Here is a 23,569-nt window from a genome sequence, read left to right on the forward strand (position 1 = left end):
TTCATTTTACTGCTACTACTACTACTAATAGTAATATGAATTATCATTTTGGTTGGAAAAAAAAGGCACCATCATCGTCATTCGTCAATTTTGTCAACATAATCTTCATTATAGGTTGCTCGTAAAGGTGTTTACTTGGGAACCTGAGTTTATTTTAATGTTGCAATTATTGTAAATTGCTCTGGTTTAGGGCATAATTGTAGCTTACATGTATGATGAAAGTACATGATGTGACCTATCAATCAGACAAAGAGCTTGTGAAAATGAATGTGAAAGAAATTATACAGCTTTAAGTTTTACTTCATTTGCCTCCAAACAAGAGATTCCTACGATGTGTCAATATTAATCAAACTTTAATTATGAAACGCAGAAAAAGTTTACTTTGGATGTAAACAGAATCTCCATTCCTGCACCGAGAGGAAGAAATCTCTGTAAGCAGAGACCATCAATCCAGCATAATTCTGTGTCAAAAATGCATTCTTAACTTCTGCTTTTTGGTTACAGTTTCATCACCACAAATATGATGCAAGAGGCTTTAAATTTCCAGCTAAAAGAAAGTCAGACTATTATGTCAGGATAATATGTAATGATTTACAAGCTAACCTCCCCACTAAACTCTTAGCAAAGGTATTTTCTGTGTGCCGTGTGCACTTTGAACTCATGGAAGCAGCAATACTGAGAGAAAATATAGGCATAGGATTGACCTACTCAAACCCTGATATGTAAATATTCAAAACCACAAAGAGTTTGAAATCCATAAAGATGGTTTATAGAATGTGAAAGATAACATGACCATTAAAGAGCATTAAAACTGTAGCTATATTTACTCCCTAAAGTCCATGCATACCGCAAACCCTTACATGACCTTTCTTACTGCAGAGTGATATCAGTATGAAACAATGCAACGATTTTGTGTCGCTTTTTCTTCAAAGTGATTGTGTCCATTCTCAGATGGATTGGATAACACAGAGGAATTTTTTGTTTGCTTGTGTTATAAACAAGCTGTAAAATGATCCAGAGCAAGATGCATCTCTGGCCATCTGGGAAACACTATCCCTCACACTATGAACAAGACGTGTAAATATTGTGATTTTGGAACTGGTGAAAAAGCTCATGTCAAACAATATTCAAACCCAGTAAGATGGGAATGACTGCTTACTTTAGGAACTATTTCCCACCAAATTATTCAGTCTACTCACTTACAGTTTGACTCAAAGTTTGAAACTGTTTTTTGCAGCATTTGGAGCGGAAATTGTTTGCTGTTCATTTTCTTCATAATGAGATGAAATGCTACCATAAAATATACTGTAATTACTCACATTTCATCACTTTAAATACACACTATTACACAGTCTTTGGCCCATATTACTGTGTGCAGCTCAGTCCAGCATAATGCAGCCTTGGCCTACATATGCAACCCCCAGTAATAGGCAGTAACCCCCACCTTCTCTCCTTTCTTCTCTCCCCTGCGCTCTCTCTCTCTCTCTCTCTACACACACACACACACACACACACACACACACTTAAAACCTTTTGCCTTTAGCCCTGTTAAACTCAGGATATGAGTCCTGAGTGAGAGCAATAAAACCAGTGCAATAAAACGGCCCTCTGTTTCTCCTTTTCCTGCAGCTCTTTCTCTTCTCTATTGTACTGTGTGTATGTATGTATGCATGTATGTATGTATGTATGTGTGTAGACTCCTGAATATGTGCTACTATCTATCTAAATAATAAACATTCAGATATACATTACTGTTACACGAGGGACAATAATGTAAATCTGATCCACGGCTCACTTACAAGATCTTCTCCGGAGGGACTTACAGTAAAAGAGTGGAGGGTGTCAGCGTTTTGCTCAATGATACCCCAGCAGGACAGATAGCAGCTTCTGGGATAAATTGTGACACCTTACAGATACATAATAGTCTCTCAATGTTGGAATATACAGTTATGTTATGAACAAGATCCATGGTGAAATTATTTTTATAACTTTTAGAGCAATATTTCCAAAATATAACAATATGACTCAAAACTCCAATATAAGGATTATCAAAATTTTAAGGAGATACAAAAGGCTTGGAGGTGGTGAAGTATGATACACATGCAACACAAACTCTTGTTGAGTAAGGAATATCATTAATATTGTTTTAATGGTATTGTGGTGATACTGACATTTTAAAAAAAAAAACATCACAACATTCAGATTCTTTATAAACCTTACTGCTGTTAAAATAATAGTATAGTGTAAGAGGAAATACACACCCTCAGCACTCACATCTGACAGCGTCGTTGCGTTTTTCCGTCGCTAGATGGCAGACTTGAATGAACAATTCTTGCAGGAACGGTGGAGCGCGCCTGGTGCTCCAGGGAGCGCGCAGCCGCCTGCCTAGCCTGCCTGCCCGCCTGCTTGCCTGCCTGCTTGGATATTCCGCCTCCGTGCGTCGTCTCGCCGTCGTGCCGTGCCCGGGTGAAGAGTTCACGGTGCGGGCTCGTCGGCGGATGATGCTGGGCCCATGTTAGAGTCTAATCTCATTTCGCAGCGCGGTGAGAGCGACATGTTATATTACTGGAATCAGTGAGGGGACCCAAAGAAAGCATGCTAATAAACAAAAGTAACGGGCAGCCTCTCATTTATAACTATTAGGAACACTTAACCTTATGGTCAGGTTATGGTTATATATAAATCCACTGCCCATTTACTTCAACGTTTTATTAAGAGGATAGATACTGAATCATCGATATTAGATTTTAAAAAAAATAACAGATATTTTATTGCATCTTTTACTGTCCAATGCAACTTATGATGAAGTAGACGTACTCAACTCATAGTTGCACACAAACATACTCACATGCACGCATATACACAGTCAAATGCATTGAGTTATTCTGCTGATAATGATACTGTTGATCAGATTGTCCTTAAAAACTTAACTCTGCAGTATTCAGTGCACCGGTTCACTGTTTCTTCCAAATAAAAAGTGAGTGTCTCATCACATACACACACACACACATACACACGCACGCACACACACACACACACAGAGCTACAAATTGTACCACAGTGTGTCAGATCCAAACAGGGTTTGCTGTGTCCTTCAGTGCAAAGATGCACTTGAATGATAATGGCCAGCAGGGAGCACTCTGTGTAATCATAATGACCTATCTCCTGTGAGTTATATCAGGATTTGTCCACATGAATCATGTTTTTGCATCATATACATACATTTAGGATGATAAAGTCTAGTCTTCGTGGTGCATCAGAGGTGTTTTGCGGAACGCGGTACATTGTTGCGTTGGGAAATAGGTGAAATTGCTTCAGATAAGAGAGCCGCTGTGTTTGTAGTTTGTTACTGTGCATTTAAAGAGCAAGTAATAGTTTGGTTGTAATGTCCATGCAGTCAGATAGATACATATCTGTTTTTCATGCAATATGTTTTTGCAGAGCACGACAAACAATTGCACAACAAAATTAGAGATTAGTGCAGAAAAGGGGCCTGAGTGACTTTAAAAAAGTGTATCATATTTCATTAAAAAGCTCTTGTTGAACTATCTCACATAGTCAAAATATATGCAAGCTTTAAAAAAGATTTAGGAGACCGGGGAGAGTAGAGCCTCGAAGTTGTAAAACCGTGGTTAATGCACACATTAGAATGTAAATATATTTTCTAAATCTAATGTCTGTTTAAATATAAATAGGGGCACCCTAGTGGTCTAAAGGTTTACAGTGGCCACCATGAACCGCAATGTTCCTGCCATCCACGGACCTTTGCTGGAGGTTGCTTCCCATCTGTCTCCTTTTTTCCTGTCATCTCTATACTGTCAACTCTCAAACAAAGGCATAACATGTCCAAAAATATGTTTTTTTTAACAAAACAGACAAAATATTTTAAGTCCCTTATGTCTCTGTCCCATAAACCTCTGATCGATTCCTCCAACTCTATGAATTTAAAGCTTCCAACTACAGAAAATCAAAGATGTTTCACAATGTGAAATGTCACAATATATGACAGATTGCTACATTACATGTAGAATAGCCTCTGTTACCAAAGTTACAGCACATGACTGTTTTATGTTCACAGTATAACAGAATTGGCAAGTCTCAGAGGAGAGATGAGCATGAAAAGAGGATTTTCTTTCTGAGTTTCTATTATTCCACATTTTCTCCAGTAGTTGGCAGCAGAGGACTAAAGCTGTGGGTCATGGTTTCATCCAATATTCACTCACTCTCAGCTGCTGGCATGCTCACCTGCATCCACATCTCCTTTTCTTTGACATTTTCTAAATGCAACTAAGCAATTACTTTATAAGAAACTGTGTGTGCCCTATTATTCTTAAAATTGATTATAATATGGTTCTGTTACCAGTTTAGCAATTGTGCAGAGTGAACATTAGAAAAAACTGGCACGTAGAATGAAGTGACAGCAGAAAAAGAAGGCTGAAAAGCATTGTTATATTTATTGTTATATATATTTCCTTAAATTGCTTAAATGCAAACATATTCTCCTCTTCATCTGCACTGATTAAGTTCATGCTCAGAGCACAGAAGAGGAGAACAAGACAGACACTAAAGGCTGTGCTGCATGTGTCACCACTCTGACCCAGACTGCACTTCCTGCTCACCAGACAACTATCGCCCTATAGTGACAACACAGACTCATGCGCGCGCATGCACACACACACATACACACACACACACACACACACACACACACACACACACACTGGCAAGAGAGCTGACACCAGATGGAGGCGCTGACATAGACGGAGCTGATAACGGGGTTACCCTCATCATTCCCACTTACACCCTGACGACTATGGGCCTCACATGCACACAGACACACACACATACACACAGACACAAATAAGTAAGCGCGTTATCTGTGGTCATCGGCCCCTGCTCGCGTCACACTCCTGTCCTCTTATCAGCACCTCTTTGCCCTGAGCTGTAATGCTCATCCTCCTGAGAGAGACGCTGAGACAATGAGTCAGAGTGTGTGTGTGTGTGTGTGTAGAAAAAAGGGGTAGATATGCAGTTGCCTGGTGAGGGATGGAGGGAGGAAGTGTGGAAAGACAGCGTGGGTGCAGAGGGCAGCAGACAGACACCCAGCCTGGCGATAGAGATTCGCTATGAGAGAGGATGGCTAGTGAAACTGCAGAGGATGTGTGGTCTGATAACTGAGGTGAAAGTGTTGCCAGCCAGATGTGCTGCACCTCTGTATCTCTCCCCTTGCTCCTCCTGTATTTTTGCTCTAAATCTGTCTCTCTGCAGCAGTCTGGACTTTTCTTGCTAACTTTGACTTCTGGCCTTTTGCTCGGTTCTGTATCCTTCCTGCTGCAGGGCCCCCTCCCACCTTCATTCCTTCCCACAGCCGCTCTCACTCATCTGTCCCACCCGCCTCTGTCCTCATCCCTTGGAACTCATCCCCATGTAACCATCTCAGACTTTACAGTTAAAGGGAAGACACAGAGAGGAATACATTAATGAGTAATCTGTCGTGTGTTTTGGGAAGGGTAAGTTATAAATTGGATATGCATGTTCATGTGCACATCTCTTTCTTTTTTTTCCACCTCTGAGAGCTTGCCTGGCTCTCCCCCCTTCCACCTCCCGCCTCTCTCTGACCATTTAGCTCTAACAAGTGCTCTCATAGTTAATGAAATTTCCCTGTCTCTGCTCAAATTTCTGCGATTAATCTTACTGTCCCCTCTCCCACTTCTCATCCTCTCACCTCTTAATAACACCCCCTCCCTTTTCTCCTCAGAGAAACAAGAATTCCTGTCTGTGCTTTCCTTCCTTTTTCCCTCTCCCATCTCTATCTTTCCCTTTCCCTCCTCACTCTCTGTCTAATCCCACACACACTCACCTCTCCCTCATCCTAATTTGCTTGTGTGTAATCATATGCACAGCAGAAGGGAATGAGGAGGAGGAAGAGGAGGAGGAGAGCTTGGCCAACATTTGCCTAAGGCTCCGCAGCCTGGATCAATAAGTGGTCTTAAGTTTATCTGATTTTTATCAGCGGAGCCGACAGGGGGGCAGGTCGATGGGCTGTGCCCGCGTCAAGTTGACCTTTTCAGGGACGACGGCGAGAGAGCTCCCCCTGGGGCCCCCGCGGTCCCCTGTCACTGTCTGACTGGCACAAGTCTGTTGCGCTCAACGACAAAGTCTGCAGAGACGTCTATATCAGCGCCCGGCGCGGCTGACAGGGCCTGGCTGTTGTATTTATAAACTGTCCTTTGGCCGTGACACTTTGCCAATGATCGGGCCCTAATTTATGCAGGCAAATCTCCTTGGTGCAAAAATGAAAGCTAATAGAGTCATTAGCCGCTAATTCGAGCCGGGATACCTTGTATAAATTGGCTTACTTTGTAAAGCCCTCCCCCGATAATACAACCCCCCTCCTCCTCACCCTTTCCCTGTCTCTCTCTCTCTCTCTCTCTTTCATCTCTCAGACTATAGCATAACATCATACACACTCTGAGCACACACATTATTTTAGTGCCTAAATGGTTGATGGTGTGTGTTTGTTTAATGATGTGTGAGGCCAGATATCTAATGTGTGTGTGCTTGTGTGTGTATGTGTGTGTGGTGCAGAGCACCTCCTTAGCTGAATTACATAAAATATACATACTCAATGTACCAGAGATGTTACACGAAACAAGTGACTCTGCATGCTTTTGTGCATGAGTATTTGTGTCTACGTGTTCGTGTGTTGCCATCCGTAACCAAAGCTGTTAGTGCTGATGTGTTATTGTGCCGGCTGACAGCTGATTATGACATTAAATGTTTATGAGCACTGATCAGCGATAACCCCAAAGTGAGAGCCATTTCACATCCTCACTGGCCACTGCTTAATGGCATACTGATGGATGCACAATGATCTCCAATACGATGCAACATGCACACACAAGCATATATTCAAACACACACACACACACACACACACACACACACAAATTCTCACACACATACAAAGATGCATTTGTACATACTCATAAAACATACTTAGACAAAAGAGGATTCAAATAAACTTCTAGAGGAATATTTTCAAAAAAATCGCTTCATCCCCGAATTCTAAGCTGAATATTTGAGTGGTCATTATGGGAATTAAATCAGGGCAGGGAAAATGAAGTTTGCTTTTCAGTTTGCTCATATGAAAAACAAAACCAAAGACACCATATTTAGTTGTCATATAGTGTCAGCTACACAAGCTTTCTGGCGGAACTAGTACATAATGGGATGCAGTTGGTTTAAAATGTGCATGATTGGTTGCCTACCTTTCCCTTTGCTGGTTTTGTTTACTTGTCATCTGTGATCAACTCTTTGAATGAACTCATTTCAAGACAAAAATGGCTTAGATTTTTAAAAGCAAATGACTAAAACCAACAATTAATTGATTCTAGCAACAATTAGGTACCTATTGCTTCAAAGCTTGTCTTTTGAGTTAATTCTACACTTACCATTCTGCTGCTGTGGATATTCAGCAGGACATCAAATCCAAATTCACATCTTAAAAGTATTGAGAGGCAGACTGACATTGACATTGTTAGTTTCGAACTTTTAATGGGATTTGTTGACAGTTATAAATATAGAATATCAACAGCCTTATCCTTTAAAGAATAATTTATGTTTATCACATTTCTTTAAAAGCTTGTAGTGGTGCCTCTTCTGGGCAGGTTGTCTAAACCTCACTCAGCCACACATACAAGATAAGAGGGATAAGATAAGATGAAAATTTATTGAGCCCACAAAGGGAAATTCAGGCATTGCAGCAGCAAGCCACAAGTACGAATCAGACAACATACACAACATGAGAGCACAACATACAAATGTCTATATAAACGATGTACACAAACAACAAACAATTAGTGTAAGAAAAAAGTGTAAGACCTGAGATGTAACTGCTTCAGAGTGCAATAGCATGTAAAAGATGACAATTGCAAGAGTGCAAGTGCAAGAATATGTCAGCACAGACCCTGGAGTTGGGTGGTTCAGTGTGACACACATCAATAGTAACACTAATAAAACAATGATACTACTATTACTAATACTAATGATACCACTGTGACCACTGTGAGCAGTGATAACTGCTGTTATAGAGTCTGATTGCTGCAGGGACAAAAGATCTGTGGAACTGCTCCTTAGAGCAGTGTGGGTGGAGCAGCCTGTTGCTGAGGGAGCTGCCAAAGGCACACAGGTACTTGTACAGGGGGGAGGTCATCCTCCTCTCACTCAACACCTCCAAGGTGTCAAGGAAGCACCAAAGGACAGATCCAGCCCTGCTGATCAGTTTATTCACTCTCTTTTTATCCGTTGAAGCTATGCTACTACTCCAGTAGACAACCGCATAAAAGATGGCTAGTGCAACCACTGAGTCATAGAATAACTTCAGAAGTGGTCCCTGTATGCCAAAGGACCTCCGTGTCCTCAATAGGTAGAGTCGACTGTCCAGTCCAGCCTGTTGTTAAGATGCACACCCAGGTATTTATAGGACTGAACAGCCTCAATTTCAGTCCCCTGGATGTACACTGGACTAACTGATGACTGTTTAGCCCTACAAAAGTCCACCACCAGCTCCTTGGTCTTCTTTACATTGAACTGGTGGCAATTTTGCTGGCACTACTGTGTAAAGTCCTTGATGACACCCCTGTACTAGCACTCATCACTACCGGTGATACAGCTGACAATCGCTGTGTCATCTGAGAATTTTTGGATGTGATAGCTGTCCGTGTATAGAGTGAAATGGAATAGAGCCAAGACTGTTCCCTGTGGAGCACCTGTACTGCTCAACACTGTGTTAGATATCTTACATACTGTGGTGTACTGGTGAGGTAGTTGATGGTCCAGGATACAAGGCGTTGATCCACCCCCATCCTCTTCATTTTTAAGACAGGATATGGTCTGGAGAAACTTGAACAGCCTCTTAAATTTTCCAAGTGAGTGATGTTATGCAGAAATACAAGAAATAGCACTCAGATAGTCACTTTTTTTTTCTCCTAGAGATGGTACAGTGGCTAGTGGAATACTGTGGCAGCAGTGGGCAGCTCCCAGGTGTGGATATGTCTAACTGTAAAACTGTGAAGTGGGGCATTGCTAAAAAGAAAAAAAAAAAGAGTGTGCATACTCAGCAAAGTCCTTCCCAGGATAAAACTGGATTGTAAAAGAGGAAAAATATATGATGTTAACTTATTTTATTAGACTTTCACATATTTCAGTAGACAGACAAGGAAGGTGATGAAAAGATGTGTAGCAGGAGAGCATGGATTGGGATTTGCAGACATGCAGTCATAGGTGCTGTACGTCATTAGCAGAATAAGCTGCTGTGGTATCCCATAGCTGTAAATTTAAGGTTCGCTACCAATCTGGCCCAAAGAACCACTCTATCGGCCCATTTATGATGTGAGTTATGGGAAATCCAAACAGGTTTTCCATTTGAGTTATAGTGTGAAGTTAAAGCTCCGATGCCAGGTATGACATATGCAGAAGCTCACGGAGGAAGACCGTGCCAGGTTTTAAAAGAAGATCCAAAAGTTCCACATGTTTTCCCTGGAAAAGCTCACAGTCCTGACAGCAGGTCCAGGAAACATCCCACACACCCCGCAACAGCAGGCAGCAGATGGAAAAGGCAACGAGGAATTACAAAATCTATTTCCAGACGTACTGGGAGACACATATGGGAATGGGATCACAGACTTAACTCTTCATTAAGATAGTTAATCATCTATATTATTAACAATATGAAAAACTGAAACACTTGTGTTTGGCCGCAATTGGAGGGCTCATTAATGTTCATTAATCTGATCATATAAATAACAAATCATAATATAACTTTGGAGGCCACTTTCACTTTGTCATGTGAAGGAATTTGCTTTCTGGGAGAGGAAAACTTCTGTTCTGAAAAGAGGTGAAAAATTAGTTTATTTGGCTAATATTTCAATGAGAGATACTTTCTCATTAATGTCTAACTCCAGGTTTGATCTGTTTTCATGTGTCCTCATACTGACTGAGAATCAAAAGCATAACGCAGCTCACCTCATTGCACACCCACCCCCAATTTGAATATGCAATCAAACTTTTGTCCGACTTCAAAGATTGAGAAATAAATAATTAAGTCAATCCAATTACTTAATTAATTATTTCATTAATCATGTGCTCACAAATTTCCTTCCCCTCCATTCGTCATGCGGCTCAATGGCTTCATTACGGATCAATGTGGAGCCGTTCCCATCAAGAGTCGCACTGTCATCGTCAAGATTAATCAAGATGTTGCCTGCATGCGGAATTGGCCTCAGAGCAATCGCCATGGTAACCAACATGTAATACTGGGAGCAATCTGGAGGTGCTGTGAGATGACATTGTGACTGAATGTTTGCATGAACTAAATGATTTAAGTGAAAAAAATACATATTTATTTCTTTTTTTCCTTTTGGTTTCTGTTTGTATGCAAAATTATGTTTATCAGTTTATCCTGAGTCCTTACACCTATATGTGATAAGATCTAATTCATTGATATAACACAAGTAGCTTTCATATTTCATTTAATACATGCAGCTGATCCAGAGCAGTACAATAAGCAAGTATTTGGAGCAGATTCCACCTGTGACTCAACATAAAAGATTGCAATAAAAGCAACATTATGAAAAAGACAATGTAGGGTTTTGTGGTCTAATAGCATAATTCAGTGAAGGGGGTAATTTGAAGGAATGCGCGCTTGCTGGGACATAAGACATGGATGTCACTCTGCATTCCTGACTGTGAGAAAATTGTTCCAAGATTGACAAATGTGAGGCAGTAGTGGATGTTGAGAGACAGAAGAAAGATACAGAGAGAGATACATCTCTTAAATGAGCTTGAACATCAAAACATAACTCACAAACCAGTGATTAGTTTTCCTAATACAGCTTTGCTTGTCAAATAAAATAGTGGATAGATGCTTTGAAAAATACACTGTTTGAAACAACTTTCAGTGACTCACATAATGTATTTTATTGCTGTGTAGTGTTTTCTCTCACTCAATTGAGCTACATGCATTCACTCAGATAAGTTAAATAACAAAATGCTTTTGAGCCTGTTAAATCAAAAGTAGATTTGATGTGTCATAATCAAAGCAAAAAAGATTTATATTTTGATTTAAACAATCTACATTTATAGAGACAACACCAATTTCATTGACAGTTAACCCAGTAAATCAGAATACAATGCAGCCACAAGACTATAGGTGATTTACTGTGCAATTCATTTTTTCTCCACTGGAAAATCTTTCCCGCTGCTTGGTATCATTATCTCCATTCCAACATTCTTCACCTACCTAATATATATGCTCCACCTACACATGCTTTTCCATTGAATTCAGACAGTTAATGCCCACTTTCTGGCTTTTCAAAATTGAGGAAATCATTAAATGATATAGAAGACGAGCAGACTGAAGGAAACTTTATACATGGAAAAAAAAATCTGAATCAACATTAGCCGAAGACTTCAAACTTCAAACCAACACACATCAAAGTAAGCTGCGGTACCAGTCAAAAGTTTGGACACACTTGAAAAATATGTAAAGGTATAATTCTGAAATGCAATCAAGGAAAAAGACATGTGACTTTATGTCTTTACTGCAATGCTCACAACACCTGTGTTTGTGGATAAAAATATCTCAGAAGGCTATGAAGCTGCAGTTTTATGGATGTCTTTGATCTTCAAAGTGAGTTGCCTTTGGAGCTGCAATGAACTTTGCATTTATTAATAATTCTGTACAAATACGTACAGAGAAAAAGGAGATGACGGAGACCAACAATTATGTGAAGCGAACTACAAAAGGAAAGAAACAGATACAGTCATACAGCAAGCTCATTATTGATGCTACAGTTGTCATGCCTGTTAGCACTTCAGAGTTATAGGGCTTACCATTTTACAATCTGTTGACAGAATAGGCATTGAAATGTATCAAGTTTGACAGGAATGATATAGGAAATAGGTCACTTGACAAAAAATTGGAAATGTTCAAATGTCTTTTATTGTATAGCCCCGCTTGTCAGTACACATCAGTGCCTGCAGGGGCAAACATCTGGTCTGGAGAAATAGATGACCTGACTGTGAAGAAGTTGAGGCTTTGAAACAGCTCCAACAACACAAAATGAAGTAAGAAGTGAGTAGATGAATGTCAAACATTCATATCTGACTGACTTTGGAGTTATGTGCTACCTCACCTGTGTCTGCGCAGGTAGCTGTGCATACATGTGTGTGTGCATGCACGTCTGCATGTTTGTGTCTTTTCATCTGCAAGTGTCCATGTGTCTCAGAGCGCAGATGAGAACAAACAGGGGCTGCAAGACGAGGGAGGGAGGGAGGGAGAGAACTTCCCTGTTTAAGTCTAAAATCCTCGTTTATTTGTTTGATTAATTTGCGCGATGGCACGCTGTAACCCCGTTCTGTCACACACCTCCTTCACTGGGGTTTATTTTAGCAGGGCGGTAAGTGGCCCCATAATGTCACCGTAATACTGGGTCAGGCTTTTCCGAATGGAGGGATGGGACTGGGAGGGAAGGAGAGAACAAGGGATGAGAATGTGTGAGATGGGAGGAAGAGAAGAGGGAGGCAGAGGAGGAGGAAAACATCCCTCGTTCATCTTCCGAAAGTGAGTGTTAAAATAACACCTGGCCAATTCACTGTGGGTGTGCTGGAAGGATCTGCACATCAGGCTAAAAGGAACTGTCAGTCGAGATGTACACACACACACACACACACACACACACACACACACACACACACACTCACTGAGAGAAAAGGGCCTGGGATATATCTTAAAAGTGAGAAATTCTATTGCTACATAAACTGCTGCCGCACATGTGTGGGACATGAACCTGCGAGGCTTCATCCGTCAATATCCTGGGAGGTCAAAACCTCTTGGTGAGAATGCAAATGGTTGAAAATGGATCATTTCACAGGGCTGTGTGTGTGCATACATATATTTTTGTGAGCGCAAGTGTGTGTGTATGTCTCTGAGGTAGCCATGACAGCACTCACAAGCAAGGTAGACGGTAGAGTTTAGAGGGATAGAGGGAGAGACATCTTGCATATTCAACGCTCTGTCGCCTGGCTGTCATCAGCCAACTGAGCGGTGAGGAGATAGGGAACTAGTCAAATTACCGGCCGTGCTCGATTCTGTCTCCCGCACTGACAAGTCTGTCAGAGATGGGATTTAATCTCTTAATAACGAACAGGGCCGGGGATGTGTTTTTTTTTTTTCATCTGTCCCTCCTCCTCTCACTCTTCCTTTGACCGTCATCTGATCGCATCTGGTCATGTCGACAAATCACATGCATCTCCGAAAGAGAAATATCCATGTCTGAATATCTTATATTCCCCACTTTCCCTCTCTATCTCTCTGTCCCTCCATCTCTCCATCTCTAATACAAGCTGTCGTGCTAGATCATGATTGATCAGGGCCTTAGTGGCCAACGCCAGCTCTCCCTCTCCTGCTGCGGAAATGAATGGGGATCCAATGCGCTCCAGCTATGAAGTTGGAAGCTGAGTTATTGGTGACAAGCGCTAGAGAGAGGAAAAGAAGGAGAGATGAAAATGAGGAGGAGGCAGATGAAACGAGATGAACGTCTACGCTGGGATGTTAGAAGTTTTTGTGATTTCCGGGAGGACTTGTGAAACCTTCAAGTCCATATTACCACATGCCTGTGATATGAGAACAGCACCTACTCCCCTCTCTCTACATTTTTGCTTGCTTTTTAATCTTTTAGTCTTCAAACAGGGCCACATGCCAGACATCTGTGAGCAGAGAAAGGCTGCAGGTAACATTATGCACAAGGCAAAAGACAGACACAACTTTGCGGGTTGTCTTTTTAATACTGGTGATAAACTTTATTTGTAAAGCTATAAGCAAACCACTGATTTACATTGTGCAAGTACTTGAAAAACTATGCACAAAAGCATGAGCATGTTCATTCTTGACCTTGAAAATGGTGCACTGGAGAAGACCATGTCTAGATGTGATTAAAAACTTTTAAATTTTCATATAATTTAAATTGTAAATCTGTGATATTAATTCAGCCAAGCCTAACATCAGAGTGGCTGTTGCTCAGCAGGTGGAACAGGTTGTCCACTGTCCGTTGATGATGTAGGGGTAGTGGTTCGATTCCCGGCTACTTATAGCTATGCTTGCATGTGTGTGTGAATGGCTGAACGAGAGGAAAATTGTGAGGTGCTTTAGATAAAAGCTCTATATAAATGGAGGTAATCTAAACAACTTCTATTTCTATTTTCAGCCATTTTCCCAGCCATTGTTTCAGTCGGGTATGATAACATTGTACTCACCAACGTGATTGCTCTGATCTCAGACCTCAGTGACACTGCTAAAAATACACTGGGGGAAAAAACACGAGCGCTCAGATGATCAGACAAACATGCTTATGCTTTTATCAGATTAGCTTCCACTTTATGTGAAGGTAAATCGGAAATTGAGTGTGCATGACTACGGTAAGTATGGTAGGTTAAAGTTGAACCATTAAATTGGATTTCTAAAGTGTGATGGATGTTTACAACAAACAGTATGTGTCATATTTTTACCTTTTAACTTATGCTTATGCTGCTCTCCGAGATCTCAGCAAATTACTGTGGTGAGTATGTTATCGTATGTTACATTGCTGGATGTTATCAATAAAACCAACAGTTGCCGCCATGAAAGTGAAACCCAAGTTGAAATGAACAGTATTCATTTAAAACTAAAAACTGTCTGTCTGATTTAGATGATCAGTTGATGAGTAGTTGTTGTCCACATCAAGCAGGAATTGTCCAGTCATGATTGTATTTACCGTTAGCTGTTTGGTAATGAACATGTTTATATCAAATATCACACTGTATTACATGTTTCCAGAGCCTCCCCTTCCACCTTGCTGGCTTGGTTCGAACTCAGCATGTGATTGGTCTCTTCAAGACCAGAGCTTGAACATGAATGGTCCACACCTCTCACCCTGAGGGTCGCAGCATGTCCCCCCCCACCCCATTCCCACATGGCAGTCACTATGGTGACAGTTGTAACTCTGGTGATTAATGCCCCAGGAAATGGAAGTGTTGCCAGGGACAATGTGGGAACATTGTAACTTCCTGTGTTCCGCGGGGGCTGGAATGCTTTGGTGTCTGACACCGAGCCTTTAGCTAATTAGCTAAATCAGCTCACTGGGGCTTAATTAGAAGCAGCTTGCAGACACACCCGTGTCCAGGGGCTCTTTAATTACCCTCAGGTTCGTTAGGAGAGAAGGGCCTCGAGCTCTAATTAACTAGCTCTGTGCACTTGTAGGTGTGTGTGTGTGCATATGCATGTGTGCTTTTGTTATGCGTGTATGAAAGTATGTTTGTCACCCATATGACAACTAAAATTTAAAGACCCACAGGGTATGCTAATACCTTGTTAAACTGTGCTGCAAATATGGTAAACAGAGTACAACTTTTCATTTAGAGCCAGAGGGAGCACGCAGCATAAGACACATGGACAAACGTGGAGGAGAAAGTGAGAGAGAACAGTGAAAGACAGGACAGATAACTGGATAAGAGATTGTGATAGAGATTTCTGCAGCGATTGAGTGGCAGCTTTGTAGAGGAGTAGAAAGGGGATGGAGAGGCAGAGTGAAGGAGTGTAACAGAGTGTGTGAGAGGGAGTGATGAAGATGGAAGGAGAGAGATGGTGCCAGTCCTGCGTAAAGGAGGAGTATGTTATCTGTCCTTTCATGGTGGTTGTCAGCCAGAGAGGCCAAATGCCTTCATGTTGTCTCACCACAGACAAACAGCAGTAATTAGAGAGACAGTGTGATGGAGTGAATGCATACTGACAATATAGTGCACAACACTATAGACACAGACAGCTGCAAAAGCATATGCCCTTACATACCCTTATGTTTCTGATGTTTCTGTGACATAAATAGTCACCCAGCAAAAAAATACCACAATGCATTTAACAGCTCGAAGGCTTGGAATTGCTTATTTTCCAACAGATATTGACATTTCTTATTGCGAATGGTCTTTAGTGGTCTGGAATACAATTTACAAGCAAGAAAAACCAACTAGGCAGAACTGTTATCCCGTTTAAAATGTGACAGCAACTGGCCTTGTCTGCTTTTCCATGATGAACTGCCTTAGGAAGGAACAAACAGATTGTTGGCGGTCTTGGACTACAGTCGACACCAAGTCGGCTAAATGTGAAAATACAGTTTAGGTTTGAAAACATGCTTCCACACTAACATGTCATTTTTGTAATGATCTCTATCAACACTGAAATGCCTGAGCAACAGGAAAACAGCTAAGTCTCTTCTTCTCGATTTTAGTAGGCGAACAAAAAAACTGTGCATTACAGGCAACATCTGTTAAGGAGTGGTACAAACACACCTCCTGAGCTCCGTCATAATCTAAACTGTGCTTTATTATTGTCAAACTTATGATTTAGTTGTTCTCATTGACATATTTTTCTGTTTCTGTTGCCAGACAACAGAACAAGCATAAAAGTGTGATTTGATTTCGGCCTCTAAATGTTACATATTAACCTGGCTGTTCGATTGAGGCACTGATCAAATCATGATTCTATGATCTCAGAGTCATCTGACAAAATAAACACAGGGTCAGAGGGGACAAAAAGATTTATCCACTCTGGAGAGCGTTTGAAAAGCCATGTTAAGATACAGGAAAAGATACATTTTCAGTCCTAGTCCGCTTAGTGTGAATGTACTCTTAGTCATTAACATAAAACAGTTTTTCCCCATATCTTGTTTAACTAACAGAAAGGAATAGTTTGGAAATATGCTTATTTGCTTTCTTGCCAAGAGAGATGAGGAGATTGATACCACCACATGTTTGTGCAGTAAATATACAGCTCGCAGGCAGTCAGCCTAGCTTAGCAGAAAGTCTTGAAACAGGTGGAAACAGCTGGCCCGGCTCTGTCTAAAGGTAGCAGTAAATCTAAAGCTCACTAATGCACATGATTTTATCCAGTTTATTTAATCCATAAAATTGTGTTTTTATGTGTACAACATTTTGCCATTTTATGGGGGTTATGTGCAAAACTGTGGCGACCCAAGCGTTGTTAAATGAGATGGTCTGGTCTACGAAGGATTTCCTAGTTGCGTCACCAGCTGTTCCCGCCCTTACGCTTGCATCATGAAGCGCCACTCCTGTCGTCTAGCAACTTTGACAACTTCAGTTGACAATGAGGACAGAGTTAGTAGAAATGGAGCCAGAAATTTTAGTTTTATTATTGTGGCAGCCCATCCAGGTCCAGCAGCAACAGGGACTCCCTGCTCAGCTGAACCAAAATATACATAAACACATTTCCTAATATTTATAAAATCGAATGTAAGACTTTTTAACAACCTCCAGACACCCTGTTATTCCACTTCTTATGTACTTTATTTATGTTGTAAATAGTTGTAAAGACCACTGTAAATGAAAAAAGTAGCTTATTTAATAATTACTTTATTTCAGTTCATTCATTCAACATTTTTTATTTTTCAACTAATCTTTCAAGTAGAGAGAAGAGCCTGTCCATTCTCTGTCTGCTCTCCTCTCCTCTGCCTCTCTCTGCAACCTCATGTCTTCCTTCACAAGCTGAAGAAGCTCATCCTCTTTCTTCCTCTTTCTCTTAAGTGGCTTTGGCTTCCGAGGATGGGAGGACACAGTGCGGTTATTCTGCAATTGGAACAGCAGCGTACTTGCTGACAGCACCAGTTCAGCTTCAACACAACTACCTGACTGTGGTGTGACAAAATAATCAACTCAAAGCTCCACTGACACTTTTTTTTCTTACAAAGAATAACCTCATTGACAGAGAGATGCAGTAAATGATGTTATTTAGTCTGTAATGTAGCTATAATAAAAATCCAAACTGTTATGTAGCTTAATAAAATAAAACAAAATTTAATATAGCCTTATCTGTTCATTTTAATACATTTATATTTATGTAAATGCGGTGACATCTGTACATACAGAGCCCCAGAAGCAGCACTGTTGTTCCGTCCAGTAAAAACATGAAGCTTCACTTTACATCCAGACAAACTAATGTGACAGCTACAAGTGTTAGATTTAATCTGTGAGACCAACATTTATCTTCCAAAAGGAATTATATCATAAACCAAAATGCTACAGAAACATTAGAGTCAGTTCATCGGATCATGTTCTTCCAGGGATGATGACGGACATTGACCGGCTGATCATCTCAGGAGTCGGGCTGCTAGATGACCAGCTGGTCTCACCCGACCAGCAGCTCCTCATATCTCTGAAAATGTTGGAGCAAATTTCCAAATAGGCGCTATTAGGATAAACTAACCACATATTGGGAATTTAAATGGTTACTTTCTTGCCAGAAAAAACATTAAAACTTAATAAAGTGACATATTAACAGTTCTAAAGCGAAAATTACAACAGCTTAGCCTGGCTCAAAATCTCTCCCATATTGCTGCTGGTTGGTGCAACATACATTCTGGGCCAGGTAGGCCACGAAGGATCCATCCTTTGGATCCTCCAAATTCGGAAAAAGAAGGCTGCATTTCTCGGCCACATTTGAAGGAGCCTTCAAAATGGGACAGCCTTGATCACGCTGCTGTGATGCATTCGTTCTTCAAATGCAGCCTTTGAAGGATGCGACCACTGAATTGAGACACAGCTTATTTCTTTGTCAGGACCAGTTGCCAAGCAACCAGTGGAAACTTCAGGACGTTAGCAGTTCGAGGAGAAGCATCATGGTCTGCTGTAATCAGTTATGTTTAATGTGTTCCAAACAGTCTGCGTTTCTCCTCAACAGGGTTACACTTAGAACTCTTTTTCCATGTTGCACCATTGCCTCCTCATAGCTCTAGAGCTCCAGAGGAAGCAGCCCGTTTACAAATTTATTGGTGAAGTAAAGAGTCATTCAAACATTTGCGACTTGCGGATAAACAGAAGACAAGTTGATTACTTTGTGGGAATGGTTGAGAAGTTTCTGTGGAGGTTTTGATATGTTTTTTTGTCTTTTTCTGTGTATGGGTGCTATTAGAATCCATTGTAACTGGTGTGAATCTAGCGGGCTATAGCTGCCATCCTCTGTGAAGGAGCACATTGGAAACATTTGATGACTTTTAGGTTATATTTTGACTCAAACTTACTTGTTATATTTACATTATCGATGATTTTTCCGAAACATAGAAGCTACAGAAAGCACTGGGGCTTTGCTATATCGCAACTGTTTCTGTTGTATTTCCAGACTAATTAGTAGTGTACTTTATGTTTTCATAGTAGCTTCCCCAACATTTACAGGGTGAGAACTTTATCACCCTTGCTGCCATAGTGTTGTGTATGATGTTTACATGTCTTTCTGTGCTCTTCACAAAGTGCTGTGCTACACTGTGTCAGGGCTGGATGAGACAAGCTTCGTATGGATTCATTGATTGACAAGATGACTGGAAGCTGCCAGGCTTGAAGCATTGAGTTGGCTCAGTCGATTTGTCCTTGGCTGACAGAGAGGACTGTGATGACACACAGAAAGAGCACGCTATCAAAACAGAGTCAGTGTAATAGAGTACAGCAACATGGAGAGAGTGATGGGAATGCCAACACAGTGAGGAGGAGAGGGTGTGATGGTGATGATAATAATCCTGGTAATGGTGGTGAAGGTGATAGTGATTGTGATAAAGGTGATAATGATAATGATGATGATTAGTGAATGTTAAAAGAGTGTTCCAATTTAGCATTACACTCTTATAACATTGTTGGACTCACAATGGACGGTTAAAGTGGACATATCATACTTTTTGTTATTTTTATACTGTTATGATGTTGGATGTCTGTTAAACATGGTCAAAGGTCCAAAGTTGAGGTGAACCTTTGTAATATGCTCATTGCAAGTCAAAACCTCAGGCAATGTTACTTCTACTTCCTCCTGTTGATGACATCACATTGTTCACGCCTTTGTTGCTAAGGTTGTTCCATTGGTTTTTTCACGTTGTCCACTTGCATATTTCAGATTGGATTCAGGCTCAAACATGTATGGATGTATTTGAGAAGTTTCTATATCAAGTAAAGAACAAGAAAAAAAAAGTGAAACCAACTACTATTGTTTGATTACGTAGCCTCCATAGCCGCCTGAAGTCTGCTAAGGGGCAGCTTCTGGGAGCTGGCCAATCAGAGCAGAGTGGGCTGCTCGGATTGAGCATGTCTTAAAGAAACATGAGCTAAAACAAGATAAATAAGGAGTTTTTTAAAACTGTAAATCATGCAAAGATATAGCAGTAGAGCCCCAGAATATAAATATAGACCTGCAATGTTTCCCCCACCATTGCCTTTGAGGGGCAGTCCACCCCACCAGCAGGACCCCCCACCCCTTTGGAAAGAAACAAATAAAAACAAATGTAACTTATACTAGCAAGATAGCGGAAGCACGATAAGCTCACACGTGATAGGCTCGCACCAAAACCTGGCGTTAATATTTATTTAACTAATATATGTACGTTTGTTTCATTTCAACTCAGTGTAGAGAAATACATCAATATGAAACACCGCCTTACTGCGCACATCTATGGCACACTGTCAACACCACGTATCCGTATCTGCAATATGCCTGCCCCAAAACAATACTAGTAGTTTCCGGAGGGCCTAACATAGGAGTAAAAATGTTTTTATATCTATGGGGCCTACCACCCCCCACCCCACCCCGGGACAGTTGTTAGGATGATGATGATGATAATGATAGAGTTGATGGCAATGTTGATATTTGTGTTTATAACTGTGTTTTCTGGCCCTTGTATCCACATGCTCAGTAATATATGATATTTATATATGTTTGATGCTAACACTATTTATACGCCTATCTTGTGATCTAACAGATCCTTGGAGTGCAACACACACACTTAGACACACACTGCACTGTTGCAGTCTGACAGTCGTCCCTCTCCTACCGACTGTAGAGAACGCACCTTCAGCCATTCATCAGTGTCACCCTGTCGCCGTCGGTTACGGCCCAAGGCCCGTCGCGTCTTCATTACGGTCCGAATGAATCTGAAATAAAACCGCAGATGATTTATTAGCTTCCGATGGCGTCGCGCTGGTTAGCATGGTCTGCCGCCACTCGGGCCTAGAGAGACAGTTCTCAGACATGAACAGCAGAAATCCGATGTGACAGGAAGACGTTTGTGTGATGATATCAGTCTGTGATCACAAGTTCAGCCTGATGAGAGGAGAGGGGCATCCGGGAAACTGTCACACACCAGCAGCGTTTATTTGCTGCATTTTGTGCATGACTGTGTGTGATAATTGTCAATAACACTCAGGCCAGAAGATGCCTCTCAGAGAGGAGCCATTTATTTAGGATTTTGTTCAGTAAAAGCTGGTTTGTTTTTCATTTGATGTATAGAATGAAGCAACAAGATGTGAGTTGATAATTCACTATGTAGATAATGGTTAATGCAGTCATATTTCACACAACTTATTAATTTGCATATAAATGAAAAACAAACCTAAACTGGGCAATAGATGAACAGAAGTCTGAGAATCAGCTACACAGTACAGGCTGTTTGTCACAGCTGCTGCTGAACTGCTGGTACCCTTACTATCAACTGAGCATGAAAGCTTCATGAAAGCTCTAAGTTTGTTTAGATTAAATATGACAGGGCACCAAATATGAAGCTTCTGTGTATAATGGCTGTCACTTAAAAAAAAAACACACTCTTAACTCTGATGCATTTATTTCAACAAATGGACAACTTTTCGGAGGTTTGTCAAAACAAAGATAAATAGATCATGGCTCTGAGTGCGCAGTTTTCCCATCTATAACTATGTCTGTCTACTTAAAAGACAACAAAAGAAGTTTGAATGAATTTGAACTAACAAGTAATTTGTTGGAATTAATTTGAACACATCCCACGTAGTGTAATGCTAACCTATGTTGTAGAATTAACATTGTTCCATTTATTCCTGATGCCTCTGCTTCCTCACTCATGTTACTAGCTAACATTGTTATACCAGAGTTTTCTAAGTCAGCCAACAGCCTTACTTTCATCCATCATTTTTACATCTAAGGCGTCAAATCCAAAATGCTTTCTCACATTACTCAGATGGATCAAGACGTTGTCTTGATTATCTACTCAGAAAGACTTGGTAGTTTTCTCCATTTAGCGTTAGCAAAAAGAGCAACAATAGCATATAGTTTAGTGATAGGGCAACCACGCATGCAGCAGGTCAGACAGACGTTTAGTTCCCCTGGCTCCAGTACAAATCACATCCTATGAAGCTTACACACCCCGCCCCACCATGTTTAAATTGAGTCAAAAAGAGACAGCTACAGTGTGCTAAGTATGTGTTGGGAAAGTAAAAACGAAATGCTGCAAACCACCAAACTCGACTCTCAACTATAGCTCCTTTATGATTTAAAAGTGCACGTGAATAAGTCTGAAAAGAAGCTGTCCTTATTTGCAACCAAGGTCTTTTTTTTTCTTAAGATACATGTTTTACTCTGCCACAGTTTTAATACTCTAAAAGGCATGTCACATAATCTCTTTCTCTGCCCTTTATTGTTGTTCCTGTCGGGCAAAAAGACAAAAAAAGGTTAGGATTTGGACTGATATTTGTGTTGTGCCTAGTGGAGCCTCTAACCCTGGATCGGTCCCAGAATGGCCATTTCAGCTGAGGCCAGTCCAGATGACAGAGCTCCAGCTGACTCCAGGCCAGTTCAGCAGGGAGAAGCACAGCTGAGACCTGCAGGTGTCACATTGTCCTGGTTGTCACTAACCCAATTACACCTGGATTGCTGGGGACACGCTCGCTCCAGCGTGCAACATGAGAACACAGACACGCATAACCACACACACACATACAGAAACAGGTAATAAAAACACATACAGATTTGAAAGAACCATTCATGTACAGTGTGGGGAAAAGATGAGGTAAGCCTACACAAAAAAAACCCTTGACATCCAGGAAATTAATTTCTTACTTGTCGTTAATTAATTATGTATTAGAAAAGGAAAATAGAGTAGATGATGGCAAGAGAAATGAGACATTAAAGGAAAAGTGGATTTTCAACGCCCTTCCATGCTCCACTCTATATCTCCCATCCTTCCTTTCTTTATCGTTCTTTCTCTGTGCAGCTCTCCAATCCCATCACTCCCTTCAGCTTCAGCCAATCTTTCTGGCAGTCACTCTCCTCCGCTCTCTGTTCTAATGGTGTGTGTGTCTGTGTGTGTGTGTGTGTGTGTATGCCTCCAATGTGTGTGTGTGTGGGCATGCAACCACACATTCGTACCATGGATGTATATTTTTGTGTGCAGAGAGTTGTGGTGAAGTACTTACACCCTGAGTGTGTGTGTGTGAATTGTGTGTGTGTGTGTGTGTGTGTGCGCACACACTCTAATGGTGTTTAATGCCCAGACTAATGGTTTCAGCAGGGAATCCTTGTGCGGAGCTTGAGTCCAGGCTTGGCCTGATCGCTGGCAGGGCCATCCCTCATCCTGATACCACATGGAGGTGAGAGCCAGGGGAACACGCACACACACACACACACACACACACACACACAGAGTCTCTGCTGCTCACTACCTTGCTTGCTCACACTCACAGA

This window comes from Thunnus maccoyii, chromosome 15, assembly GCF_910596095.1.
Source record: "Thunnus maccoyii chromosome 15, fThuMac1.1, whole genome shotgun sequence".
Taxonomy (NCBI): Eukaryota; Metazoa; Chordata; class Actinopteri; order Scombriformes; family Scombridae; genus Thunnus; species Thunnus maccoyii.